The sequence below is a fragment of the Balaenoptera ricei genome, chromosome 2 (assembly GCF_028023285.1).
Source record: "Balaenoptera ricei isolate mBalRic1 chromosome 2, mBalRic1.hap2, whole genome shotgun sequence".
NCBI classification, from domain to species: Eukaryota; Metazoa; Chordata; class Mammalia; order Artiodactyla; family Balaenopteridae; genus Balaenoptera; species Balaenoptera ricei.
In genome coordinates, this window is record NC_082640.1 from 139,699,832 (window position 1) to 139,713,434 (window position 13,603).

The window sequence follows — 13,603 nt, forward strand, 5'->3', positions numbered from 1 at the left end:
CAAGTTCAGGCTGAGAAAGCAGACTCTGTGCGGAAGGGGGCCGAGAGAATTGAGGGAATAAGGGGAAGGAAGGAACAGACGGCCCCAAAGGGTCTTGGAACAAAGGGGAAAAGGGGATTGTAGTCACATTGGTGTCGGTAGCCCAGGAGAAGAGGAAAGGGCTCCCGTGAGCCCTGAAATGGAAGGAGAGGGAAAGAAGTAAGCAGCTCACAGCTAGCAAGAGGAGGAAGTGGGAGATGCGCTGCTTCCTGTAGAAAGACCGATGACTGAAGACAAAGCTGGGTGGGGACTAGTCCCTGGGCTGCAGGAGCCGCTGCTACACATACACACAGTGGCTGCCGCGCCGTGGGCAGCTCCTACTACTGCGGGGCTGGGCTGGGCTGGGCTGGGCTGGGCTGGGCTGGGCTGGGCTGGGCGGGCTGCGCCGGAGCTCGCCTGCACACAGCGGCTCGGAGGGAGGAGAAAAGCCACTCGTCTCAGACCAGCCTCGGGAGCCAAGGTAAAGGAAACACTTTTCATGTTGCTCCTCGCTAAGTGAGAAAAATGACCCTCGCCTAGGGTTGTAAGGGCAGATTTCGAAGGGAAGAAAGACACATTGTTCTGGGGATGGGGGGAAATGGTCAGGATGGGTTGTGTTAGCAGGGCTTTTGAGAAGGACCAAATTCGTGACACCTTGATTTGAAAAAAATAATCTTCATTAGTGCTTAGCTTCGGTGACTCATCAGGAAAACACGCTAAATGTTAAGAAGCTGTTTGCATAGTTCTCTTGGGAGGAAGGCAGAGCCCAGTTGAAATCAATTGGGGCTGTGAAGCTGTGGGCTGATCATCTGAATGTTGCAGTCTTGTTTGAGGGTTGTAAAATGTTAATTGCATTATCTTTCTTACACATTGCACTGGGGTAGCTTCTATCTTGCAGCATAAGGACTGTGATTTGGCTTTTTGTTTGTTTGTTTGTTTGTTTTGGGGGTTAAATCCTTTTGTACTCAGAATTTGCTAACAAAGGCTGGAATTGCGTATTCGAGGGGCAGTATTTACCATTAAAAAAAAAAAGGTGTCTTCCTCCCTCTGCTCTGTGCAGCTGCTTTCGGGATAACCTCAGAAACAGCTATCATTTACCAGTGGGTCTTATCCTAAAGTTGCATTCTTTCCCAAAAGAGTGTGGTGGGTTTAACTTGTCTAGAATCGGATACCAGTGTATATATGGATTTTATGTTTATATAGATTTTATTCATCTATAGGTCAAGGTGCATATTAGCCTCAGTGACGGACAACATGTAAAAGTGTTGCCAGTTTGTTTCCTTACCTGCATATGCTGTGGATGGACGAAATAGTGAAATCAGAACTTGATTTTTATTCTTTGATTTCCTTGAGCAATGGGTCTTCTTATTAGAGTCTATGGCCATGGCTTGTTCATATTTGTGAATGATACATACAAGTGCAGTAAATAGGTCTAACGGATTAGAAATGAGATTGTGAGATTTCTTTGGCAGGATATGTAGGAGGGTTTAATATCCTAGCATAACCTGATTTAAAAAATTAAGCTGTGTCTCCAACAGAAAATGCGGTTAAGCAATAAGTGATCGTTGATAAAAGGTTTTGTCTTGCATTTTTACAATGAAAGGAGATAATTTTCAAAAGAAAGAACTGCTTATAGCGGAGTAAAAATAATAAAAAGGTCACATTTAGACACTCATTCTTAAAGTGTAGGTTTTAAACACTAAATATGCCATGGAAAGTGTATATGCTTCCTCATTTATCATTATTCTCAATTGTGAAGAGCTCTAGTTTTTTTTTTTTTTTAATGTCACCTTATGAAATTGATTTGGCTTCTCCAAATTTGTGGAGTAGCAGCGCATTTTCAGAGATAAGAATCTTTAGGTACTAAAGAAAAAAACGTCAAATTTTCTGAGCATACTTATGAAACTAAACCTGTGTGATGACTAAGAGGTGAAATAGTGCTGGTGTTGAAACCATGGAGCTCCCCTGGCAAATTCATTGAACTTAATCAAACCTGTGGGCAAAACAAGTCACGCCACATATTCCATGGTTCCAGTTCCCGTGTGTCTCCTAGACATACGGGAACTGGAACCATATGTAAAGATCATCTTCCCAGAGGGGAGATCTCTGGTGCATCTTGGATCCCGAATGGCCCTAACTGGAGCTCTGTGATCAAGCTGCCTGTTATTAAATGAAATGGAAAGTTGGGAGTCCAGGATGTATGAATGAGGATGGGGCTCACGCTCTGGTACTTACTCAGCTACGGGCTGGATTCACTAGATGATGCCAACACCCTGCTTTGTGTGAGGATGTGTAGACAATCTGCTTTACTCCTCACTGTGTGTTTCACAAGAGTCAGAAAATGAAACCTTGGCTCATAGGCACAGGGGAGTCCAGAGGCCTCCTGCTCTCTTTCAGAAAACATCAAACAAGAGATGCCTATTTTCTGCACAGCCCCAAACATTCCCTTAATTATTAAATTCCAGCTTGAAGCACAACATGAATGAGTAACGGCAGATCAGTAACTACGATGGCAGGAGGTTTAGGAAAAAGATGAAAAAGCTCCTGTCCTGTAAAATGGGACTATTTCCTCTTCTTCTGGCCATATGGAATATTAAAAGACATACTACTTTGGTCCAGAGTGTTCGCAGGCTTTTGAGGGAGTCAACCAACACTGAAATTTTAATTGTGTGTGTGTGTGTGTGGTTTTTTTTTTTGCCATATGGCCAACGGCAGAGTGGAAACACGACTCCTGGTTGGTCCTGGGCCTCATGGTGGGCTCGTAGTGAATGCATTTGGTTGACTGACTTTTTTAGCCTACTTCAGAAGGCAGGCTCAACTTTTAAGTATAAAAGCTCTATAGTCAGAGCACAAAGCCTCTTCAAAGACAACTGTGGGTAGCAGAAAACAGCATGGTGGAGTGAAAAGAATGCAGGCTTCGAGAGTCAGGCAGATCTGCCTTTGAATCCTACCACTGGTTCTTGCTGGTACGTTATGAACCTTGCTTTCTTCACTGTAAAGAAGGATTAATAGTATATAATCAGGGTATTTGTTGTTGTTGTTTGTTTGTTTGTTGTGTTTTATTTGGTTTTTGCTTTTGTGTGTGATTTGTGAGTGCCTGCCTGGTACATAGTAGGTACACAGATGTCACTTTTTCTTCTGCATCGGGAAAAGTTAGCGTATTCTTGATCTTTGCCACTATCTCAAAGACTCAGGAGACATTTTTTTTTAATTGTAGTGAAATATATATAACATAAAATTTCCCATTTTAACTATTTGTAAGTGTGCCACTCTGTGGCATTAAGTATATTGACATTGTTGTGCAACTGTCACTACCATCCATCCCCAGAGCTTTTTCATCTTCTCAAACTGAAAATCTGTTCCCATTAAACAGTAACTCCCCATTCCCTCCTCCCCCCGAGCCCCTGGCACCACCATTCTACCTTCTGTCTATGACTACTCTGGGTACCTCATGTAAGTGGAATCATACAGTATTTGTCCTTTTGTGACTCTCTTATTTCACTTGCCAAAATGTCTTCAAGGTTAATCCATGTTATGGCATATGTTGGAATTTCCTTCCTTTTTTAGGCTGAATAATATTCCATTGTATATACATACTATAGTTTTTTATCCATTAATCTGTTGATGGACACTTGGGTCACTTCCATGTTTTAGCTATTGTGAATAGATCATGGGTGTACAAATATCCCCGCTTTCACTTCTTTTGAGTTACCCAGAAGTGTAATTGCTGTATTATATGGTAACTGTGTTTAATTTTTTGAAGAATGGCCATACTGTTTTCCATAGCCGCTACACCATTTTATATTCCCACAGCAGTACACGAGGGTCCCAATTTCTCCACATCCTCACCAACATTTGTTATTTCCTGGGGTTTTTGTTTGTTTGTTTTTGACAGTAACTATCCCAGTGGGTGTGAATTGGTATCTCTTTGTGGTTTCAATTTGCATTTCCCTGAGGATTAGTGATGTTGAATGTCTTTTCACATGCCTGTTGGCGATTTGTATGTCTCCTTTAGAGAAATGCCTATTCAAGTCCTCTACCCATTTTTTAATTGGATTGTTTTCGAGGAGACGTTTTGAAATGGCAGCATCTCTTAACATAGTGTGTCAGAAAGATCATGATTATAATATTTGTATTCAGTCTCTTGCATACACCAGTATTATCCCTGCCCAAGTGAAATACATCTCTCAAAAGTAACTTTTAAACGCAAAAGGAGAAAGATAATCTGCATAGATCCTGATAATTAGTGATATCAAGAACCTGATAGTGTAAGTCAAACCCTAATTGTAGACCGGTGATCCTGCTGGCCAGGTGCAGGCCAGGCCCCAGGAGGGGGCCATCACTTCAGTGTCTTTCTAGTCTCTATTCATTAGCTGCAGGGGAAAAAGTGCCCAATAGGTAGCAAGTTCAGAAAAAGGGAGGAGAAACTACACACTAAATTGTTCTCAAACTCTTTATAATGGAGAGGATTAACCTTGGAAAGGGGCTATAGTAGTTAAACAACAACAATAGATTCTGAGAGAAGTTTCTACTAATGCAATGTGATTCTAATCTAAATTTCACTTTTGAAAATAAGAATCCTGTGTTTCACTTTCCACCACAGATTTCACTTTCCATTCCAAAACCAGTGAGGCAGGGTATGGATGGGGCTGAAGCAATCTGGGGAGAAAGATTAGGGAAGACTCTGTTGAACAGCAGCGATAACTGAGGTTTATGGTGTGGGTGCAGATGTTGACCTTGAATGGTTTGAAGAGCTCCTGAAAGACTGTATGTTAATTTTTTTGTAATGCACTCTGTGTGTGTACTAGGAGGTTGGATAATGACCTCCAACTTCTTAAAATTTGCAAATCTGTTGATTCTGTGGTTACTGGGAGGACCCATGACTGGCTTTACTAGACCCAGGTGGGAGAGGGGAATTACAGAGCTGGGTTAAGACTTTGTCCCAGCCTATGACATCATAGAATTGCAGAGCTAAAAATGACCTGGGAAAAAAACCTAGCCTGTATCAACCCCTCCATGACGGATAATAAAATAGGCCCAGAATTTGTTACCTTTCTAGAGCTGCACAGTTGACTAATACCTCACCTCCCAATTCAATTTCCATTTTACTTCCCTCCACAGTAGGGCAAATGGATAGAGAAAGTCATTATACTTTGTCGCTTTAAAAATTGTTTGGAAGACCATATTCTTTTGTTTAAAAAGAAGAGGGTAATGTTTAAAGTTAATATGCTATGTTTCTGTGTTCAAATTTGTACAAATGTAAAGATGCCAATGTGGAATTGAGATTCAGATTTTCAGGTAAAAGCGTTAGAGATATATGCGGTTCCTTAAAACTCTTATGTTAAAGAAAATCAATTATATTTAATAGGAGTCAATGTTCAGACAATCTTCAGAATCTCTAGAGGACTTACTTAAACATTAGAAAAGAGGGAGCTCAATTCTCAAACTCTAGAAATAACATGTTTCTTAGAAGTGAAGATATAAGACAGGGTCAGCCCTTTTATCTCTTGTTAAACTGTCAAGCTCTTAATGGAAAGACTTAGTAAAACCAGTCACTTGACACTTCCTCCCTATTTCTTTGGCCTTCCCTTGTCCCCCTGCCAGTCTGGTTGTCAGGGTCAGACCTTCCCATGATCCTCTGCCCCAGGCACCCAGCAGTAGAGCTGAAGGAGAAGTTCTGGAAACTGGAGTGATGGACTCTACTCCAGATTCCTTGCAACATCAGCAGGGCCATTGCTGTTCTTAGGAAATCCTTTTTTTTTTTTTAATTTCACTTTTTACTATCCCCTCTGCATTTTCAATGAAAACCATTAAACCCAAGCCCCTACTCCCTTTATTCATTACAGGTGACCTCACCTCCTGTTATTTGGAGAAGGTATATATTATGGAATTCCTCGACCTCATTCTTTACCACCTCACAATTTCTCATGTCTTCATTCATTTTCTTCTCCTCCCTTCCTAGGTCAAATTAGCACAGCTTTTCTTTCAAGCCTGGACTTGCACACTTATTTCCTTTTACTTTCTAGGGGACTATGTTCTGACAATAATTCTATCTCCTTCTTACACATTTGGTTTCTTCTTTTTATTGGCCCTTTCCTCTTTGCCTGCAAACATGCTAGTTTACACATATAAATTTAAACAAACCGGTTGCCAACAAAGCTTCCCCTTGACTTTGGTAACCTCTACTAACTTTGTTTTCTTCCTACCTGTAGCGGAGGAAAAATAGTTTTCCCTCCACCTTTCTCAGTTCTGAGAAGCCTGTAACAAAAGACAGATTGATAAGAGAGAAACAAATGGACATTTATTAACTTGTATACCTCATGTGTACATGGGAGATACCAGGGAAAAATGAGGAGCTCTCAGAAGAGGTTTAGAACTCAGGCTTAAATACCATCTTGAGCTAAAGACAAAATTGAGAAGGAGGAGTGGAGGAGGGCAGTTACGGGGAGGTGGCCAGGAAAAGTGTGGTAAATAAGAGTAAGATTTGATATACATATTTAAGTTGATTCCACTCCTTCTTTTCCTGGAACAGAGAGGGAGGCACCCTTACAAATTGAGATTTCCTTTATAATGTAAATTTCCCTTACAAAAATGTAACTTCTAGTATGTTTTCATAATTTCTCCAGTGTCTCCTGTTTCCCATGATAATCTGCCTGAAATAATCCTTATGCCAAAGAGGCATATTTTGGAGTGGCATATTCTGCCACCCTTCATGCCTCTCTGAAGGCTCCCAACTTCTCCATTAACTCCAAGTTCTGCTCCCCAAAATACGAGTGTTCTCAAGATTTGATTCTTTTGACACTAAATTTCTCCCTCTTCCTTTATCAAACCCTTTTCTATGATTTCTGTCATTGTCACTGGGGTGGGGGGCAGTTCCAAATCTGATTCTCCATCCTGATCTCTCACCTACTCTAAACTTGCACATCGAGCACCCTGCAAACTTGCCAGAACATCCAACCCACTGAAACTGAGACTCCAAATCAGTGCTTGCCGTTGCCTTTCCCCACTCAAAACCAGCTCCTCACCTGATTCCACGACTATTAATGACACCCATTCTCTCAGTCCCTCAATTAGGAAAACCCAATTTCATTATTATCCTCACCAAACAACCAAGTTGGAGTCAGTTGCTCAGACCTTTGCATTGTCATTGGAAACATATCTTGACACCATCTAATCTTTCCCATGTTGATAGCCAGTGTCTTCGTTCTAGCCCTCCTGACCTCCAGCTGGGCTGATTTGTTGTTTGTGTTCTTGCCTCTCCCTGGAAGAACTTTCCTGCTTCTCCTTCCACACTTCACCCCTATAGTCTTGCTTCTCTGCGTAGACAAATTCCATTCATCCTGTAAGGCTCAGTTCAAATGCTGTCTCTTCCATGAAGTCTTCCTTGGTTTCTTCCTTTCCCAATAAAAAGCAATCTTTACTTCCCCTGAAGTCTTTTTTTTTTTTTTTTTTTTTTTTTAGAAATTTCATGTAATGTCTGAAACATTTATATTAACATATTTCCATACATATTTCCATACAAATACAAATATAAGATTTTTAGAAATTTCATGTAATGTCTGAAACATTTATATTAACATGTTTCCATACAAATAACCCAATGAAAGTTTAGTATTAGTTGTTTTGTTTGTTTTTTTATACTGCAGGTTCTTATTAGGCATCAGTTTTATACACATCAGTGTATACATGTCAATCCCAATCGCCCAATTCAGCACACCACCATCCCCACCCCACCACAGTTTTCCCCCCTTGGTGTCCATATGTCCATTCTCTACATCTGTGTCTCAACTTCTGCCCTGCAAACTGGCTCATCTGTACCATTTTTCTAGGTTCCGCATACATGCATTAATATACGATATTTGTTTTTCTCTTTCTGACTTACTTCACTCTGTATGACAGTCTCTAGATCCATCCACGTCTCAACAAATGACTCAATTTCGTTCCTTTTTATGGCTGAGTAATATTCCATTGTATATATGTACCACCTCTTCTTTATCCATTCGTCTGTTGATGGGCATTTAGGTTGCTTCCATGACCTGGCTATTGTAAATAGTGCTGCAATGAACATTCGGGTGCATGTGTCTTTTTGAATTACGGTTTTCTCTGGGTATATGCCCGGTAGTGGGATTGCCGGGTCATATGGTAATTCTATTTTTAGTTTTTTAAGGAACCTCCATATTGTTCTCCATAGTGGCTGTATCAATTTACATTCCCACCAACAGTGCAAGAGGGTTCCCTTTTCACCACACCCTCTCCAGCATTTGTTGTTTGTAGATTTTCTGATGATGCCCATTCTAACAGGAGTGAGGTGATACCTCATTGTAGTTTTGATTTGCATTTCTCTAATAATTAGTGATGTTGAGCATCTTTTCATGTGCTTCGTGGCCATCTGTATGTCTTCTTTGGAGAAATGTCTATTTAGGTCTTCTGCCCATTTTTGGATTGGGGTGTTTGTTTCTTTGATATTGAGCTGCATGAGCTGTTTATATATTTTGGAGATTAATCCTTTGTCCGTTGATTCATTTGCAAATATTTTCTCCCATTCTGAGGGTTGTCTTTTCGTCTTGTTTATGGTTTCCTTTGCTGTGCAAAAGCTTTGAAGTTTCATTAGGTCCCACTTGTTTATTTTTGTTTTTATTTCCATTACTCTAGGAGGTGGATCAAAAAAGATCTTGCTGTGATTTATGTCAAAGAGTGTTCTTCCTATGTTTTCCTCTAAGAGTTTTATAGTGTCCAGTCTTATATTTAGGTCTCTAATCCATTTTGAGTTTATTTTTGTGTATGGTGTTAGGGAGTATTCTAATTTCATTCTTTTACATGTAGCTGTCCAGTTTTCCCAGCACCACTTATTGAAGAGACTGTCTTTTCTCCATTGTATATCTTTGCCTCCTTTGTCATAGATTAGTTGACCATAGGTGCGTGGGTTAATCTCTGGGCTTTCTATCTTGTTCCATTGATCTATATTTCTGTTTTTGTGCCAGTACCATATTGTCTTGATTACTGTAGCTTTGTAGTATAGCCTGAAGTCAGGGAGTCTGATTCCTCCAGCTCCATTTTTTTGCCTCAAGACTGCTTTGCCTATTCGGGGTCTTTTGTGTCTCCATACAAATTTTAAGATGATTTGTTCTAGCTCCGTAAAAAATGCCATTGGTAATTTGATAGGGATTGCATTGAATCTGTAGATTGCTTTGGGTAGTATACTCATTTTCACAATGTTGATTCTTCCAAACCAAGAACATGGTATATCTCTCCATCTGTTGGTATCATCTTTAATTTCTTTCATCAGTGTCTTATAGTTTTCTGCATACAGGTCTTTTGTCTCCCTAGGTAGGTTTATTCCTAGGTATTTTATTCTTTTTGTTGCAATGGTAAATGGGAGTGTTTCCATAATTTCTCTTTCAGATTTTTCATCATTAGTGTATAGGAATGCAAGAGATTTCTGTGCATTAATTTTGTATCCTGCAGCTTTACCATATTCATTAATTAGCTCTAGCAGTTTTCTGGTGGCAGTTTTAGGATTCTCTATGTATAGTATCATGTCATCCGCAAACAGTGACAGTTTTACTTCTTCTTTTCCAATTTGTATTCCTTTTATTTCTTTTTCTTCTCTGATTGCCGTGGCTAGGACTTCCAAAACTATGTTGAATAATAGTGGTGAGAGTGGACATCCTTGTCTCGTTCCTGATCTTAGAGGAAATGCTTTCAGTTTTTCACCATTGAGAATGATGTTTGCTGTGGGTTTGTCATATATGGCCTTTATTATGTTGAGGTAGGTTTCCTCTATGCCCACTTTCTGGAGAGTTTTTATCAGAAATGGGTGTTGAATTTTGTCAAAAGCTTTTTCTGCATCTATTGAGATGATCATATGGTTTTTATTCTTCAATTTGTTAATATGGTGTATCACATTGATTGATTTGCGTATATTGAAGAATCCTTGCATCCCTGGGATAAATCCCACTTGATCGTGGTGTATGATCCTTTTAATGTGTTGTTGGATTCTGTTTGCTAGTATTTTGTTGAGGATTTTTGCATCTATATTCATCAGTGATATTGGTCTGTAATTTTCTTTTTTTGTAGTGTCTTTGTCTCGTTTTGGTATCAGGGTGATGGTGGCCTCATAGAATGAGTTTGGGAGTGTTCCTTCCTCTGCAATTTTTTGGAAGAGTTTGAGAAGGATGGGTGTTAGCTCTTCTCTAAATGTTTGATAGAATTCACCTGTGAAGCCATCTGGTCCTGGACTTTTGTTTGTTGGAAGATTTTTAATCACAGTTTCAATTTCATTACTTGTGATTGGTCTGTTCATATTTTCTATTTCTTCCTGGTTCAGTCTTGGAAGGTTATACCTTTCTAAGAATTTGTCCATTTCTTCCAGGTTGTCCATTTTATTGGCATAAAGTTGCTTGTAGTAGTCTCTTAGGATGCTTTGTATTTCTGCAGTGTCTGTTGTAACTTCTCCTTTTTCATTTCTGATTTTATTGATTTGAGTCCTCTCCCTCTTTTTCTTGATGAGTCTGGCTAATGGCTTATCAATTTTGTTTATCTTCTCAAAGAACCAACTTTTAGTTTTATTGATCTTTGCTATTGTTTTCTTTGTTTCTATTTCATTTATTTCTGCTCTGATCTTTATGATTTCTTTCCTTCTGCTAACTTTGGGTTTTGTTTGTTCTTCTTTCTCTAGTTTCTTGAGGTGTAAGGTTAGATTGTTTACTTGAGCTTTTTCTTGTTTCTTTAGGTAGGCTTGTATAGCTATAAACTTCCCTCTTAGAACTGCTTTTGCTGCATCCCATAGGTTTTGGGTCGTCGTGTTTTCATTGTCATTTGTCTCTAGGTATTTTTTGATTTCCTCTTTGATTTCTTCAGTGATCTCTTGGTTATTTAGTAACGTATTGTTTGGCCTCCATGTGTTTGTCCTTTTTACGTTTTTTTCCCTGTAATTCATTTCTAATCTCATAGCGTTGTGGTCAGAAAAGATGCTTGATATGATTTCAATTTTCTTAAATTTACTGAGGCTTGATTTGTGACCCAAGATGTGATCTATCTTGGAGAACGTTCCGTGCGCACTTGAGAAGAACGTGTAATCTGCTGTTTTTGGATGGAATGTCCGATATATATCAATTAAATCTATCTGGTCTATTGTGTCATTTAAAGCTTCTGTTTCCTTATTTATTTTCATTTTGGATGATCTGTCCATTGGTGTAAGTGAGGTGTTAAAGTCCCCCACTATTATTGTGTTACTGTCGATTTCCTCTTTTATAGCTGTTAGCAGTTGCCTTATGTATTGAGGTGCTCCTATGTTGGGTGCATATATATTTATAATTGTTATATCTTCTTCTTGGATTGATCCCTGGATCATTATGTAGTGTCCTTCCTTGTCTCTTGTAACATTCTTTAATTTAAAGTCTATTTTATCTGATATGAGTATAGCTACTCCAGCTTTCTTTTGATTTCCATTTGCATGGAATATCTTTTTCCATCCCATCACTTTCAGTCTGTATGTGTCCCTAGGTCTAAAGTGGGTCTCTTGTAGACAGCATATATATGGGTCTTGTTTTTGTATCCATTCAGCCAGTCTATGTCTTTTGGTTGGGGCATTTAATCCATTCACGTTTAAGGTAATTATCGATATGTATGTTCCTATGACCATTTTCTTAATTGTTTTGGGTTTGTTTTTGTAGGTCCTTTTCTTCTCTTGTGTTTCCCACTTAGAGAAGTTCCTTTAGCATTTGTGGTAGAGCTGGTTTGGTGGTGCTGAATTCTCTTAGCTTTTGCTTGTCTGTAAAGCTTTTGATTTCTCCATCAAATCTAAATGAGATCCTTGCCGGGTAGAGTAATCTTGGTTGTAGGTTCTTCCCTTTCATCACTTTAAGTATATCATGCCACTCCCTTCTGGCTTGCAGAGTTTCTGCTGAGAAATCAGCTGTTAACCTTATGGGAGTTCCCTTGTATGTTATTTGTCGTTTTTCCCTTGCTGCTTTCAATAATTTTTCTTTGTCTTTAATTTTTGCCACTTTGATTACTATGTGTCTCGGCGTGTTTCTCCTTGGGTTTATCCTGTATGGGACTCTCTGCGCTTCCTGGACTTGGGTGGCTATTTCCTTTCCCATGTTAGGGAAGTTTTCGACTATAATCTCTTCAAATATTTTCTCTGGTCCTTTCTCTCTCTCTTCTCCTTCTGGGACCCCTATAATGCGAATGTTGTTGCGTTTAATGTTGTCCCAGAGGTCTCTTAGGCTGTCTTCATTTCTTTTCATTCTTTTTTCTTTAGTCTGTTCCGCAGCAGTGAATTCCATCATTCTGTCTTCCAGGTCACTTATCCGTTCTTCTGCCTCAGTTATTCTGCTATTGATTCCTTCTAGTGTAGTTTTCATTTCAGTTATTGTATTGGTCATCTCTGTTTGTTTGTTCTTTAATTCTTCTAGGTCTTTGTTAATCATTTCTTGCATCTTCTCAATCTTTGCCTCCATTCTTATTCCAAGGTCCTGGATCATCTTCACTATCATTATTCTGAATTCTTTTTCTGGAAGGTTGCCTATCTCCACTTCATTTAGTTGTTTTTCTGGGGTTTTTTCTTGTTCCTTCATCTGGTACATAGCCCTCTGCCTTTTCATCTTCTCTATCTTTCTGTAACTGTGGTTTTTGGTCCACAGGCTGCAGGATTATCTCCCCTGAAGTCTTTTGTTCTTTCATCACAGCAATTAGTGCATTCTCGTGTGTATAATGGCAATCTGCTATTTTTTTTTTCTTTTGCAAGCTCTTTGAGGACAGCAGCCACACCCAGTTTCATCTTTGTCTTCCTTACAGCACACAAATACAGCTTGGGTTTTTGTTTGTTTTTAATTTCAGTTTTATTGAAGTGTAATTGGCAAATAAAATTATAAGATATTTAAAGCGTTCATCATGGTGATTGGATATACATATATACTGTGAAAGGATTCCTCCCATCTAGTTAATTAACACATACATCACCTCACATATATTTGTGGGATTTTTGTTTTTGCTTTTTTTGTTTGTTTGTTTGTTTGTTTTTGGTGAGAACATTTGGGTTCACAAATGCAGTTTGTTTATCATACGTTTAATGAACTTTCTTGTGTCACTTATTTTTTTATGCAGAGTGGACTAGATATTCTAGGAGCTCAAAAACTACTGGGAAAACAGACAAATACTGACAGAATTACAATACAGTCAGTCTGTCCACAAGTCTTAACGGAATGTCTGCAATGTGCCATGTGTCCTTCGAGGGGCCAGGGACACTTGGATGAACAAAACAGGCCAGTTCTTTGTTTTCTTGGAAATTACATTCTATTGGGAGAGACCTGGAAAACACATAAACCAGTGGTTTACAGATCTAGCTGCACATAAGAAATCACTGAGAGGTACTTAGAAAAAAACACCTATGGCCCAGCCTCAACCCAGACTAATTAGATCAGAATCAGCCAGGATTGGACCCCATTGACAGAAACAAATTACAATACAAGAAAATATCAGGTAGTGATAAGTGCTGAGGGGGATTAAAATAGAAACAGATTGAATGATAGAGATTGTGTGTATGATGGTGTGGTCATGGGTATTTTACCTTTGTTGGGTA

At 39.1% G+C, this 13,603-nt stretch overlaps 1 protein-coding gene across 1 annotated transcript in view; it reads left to right on the forward strand.

Moving 5' to 3' along the window:
- Positions 1-423: 423 nt before the first annotated feature.
- The window catches only part of GNG2 (G protein subunit gamma 2), a 134,701-nt gene continuing 121,521 nt past the window's right edge, over positions 424-13,603 (forward strand). Inside the window, exon 1 of the mRNA XM_059915702.1 lies at positions 424-499. The gene's annotated coding sequence lies outside the window, so the exon portion shown is untranslated. The remainder of the gene's footprint in view (positions 500-13,603) is intronic.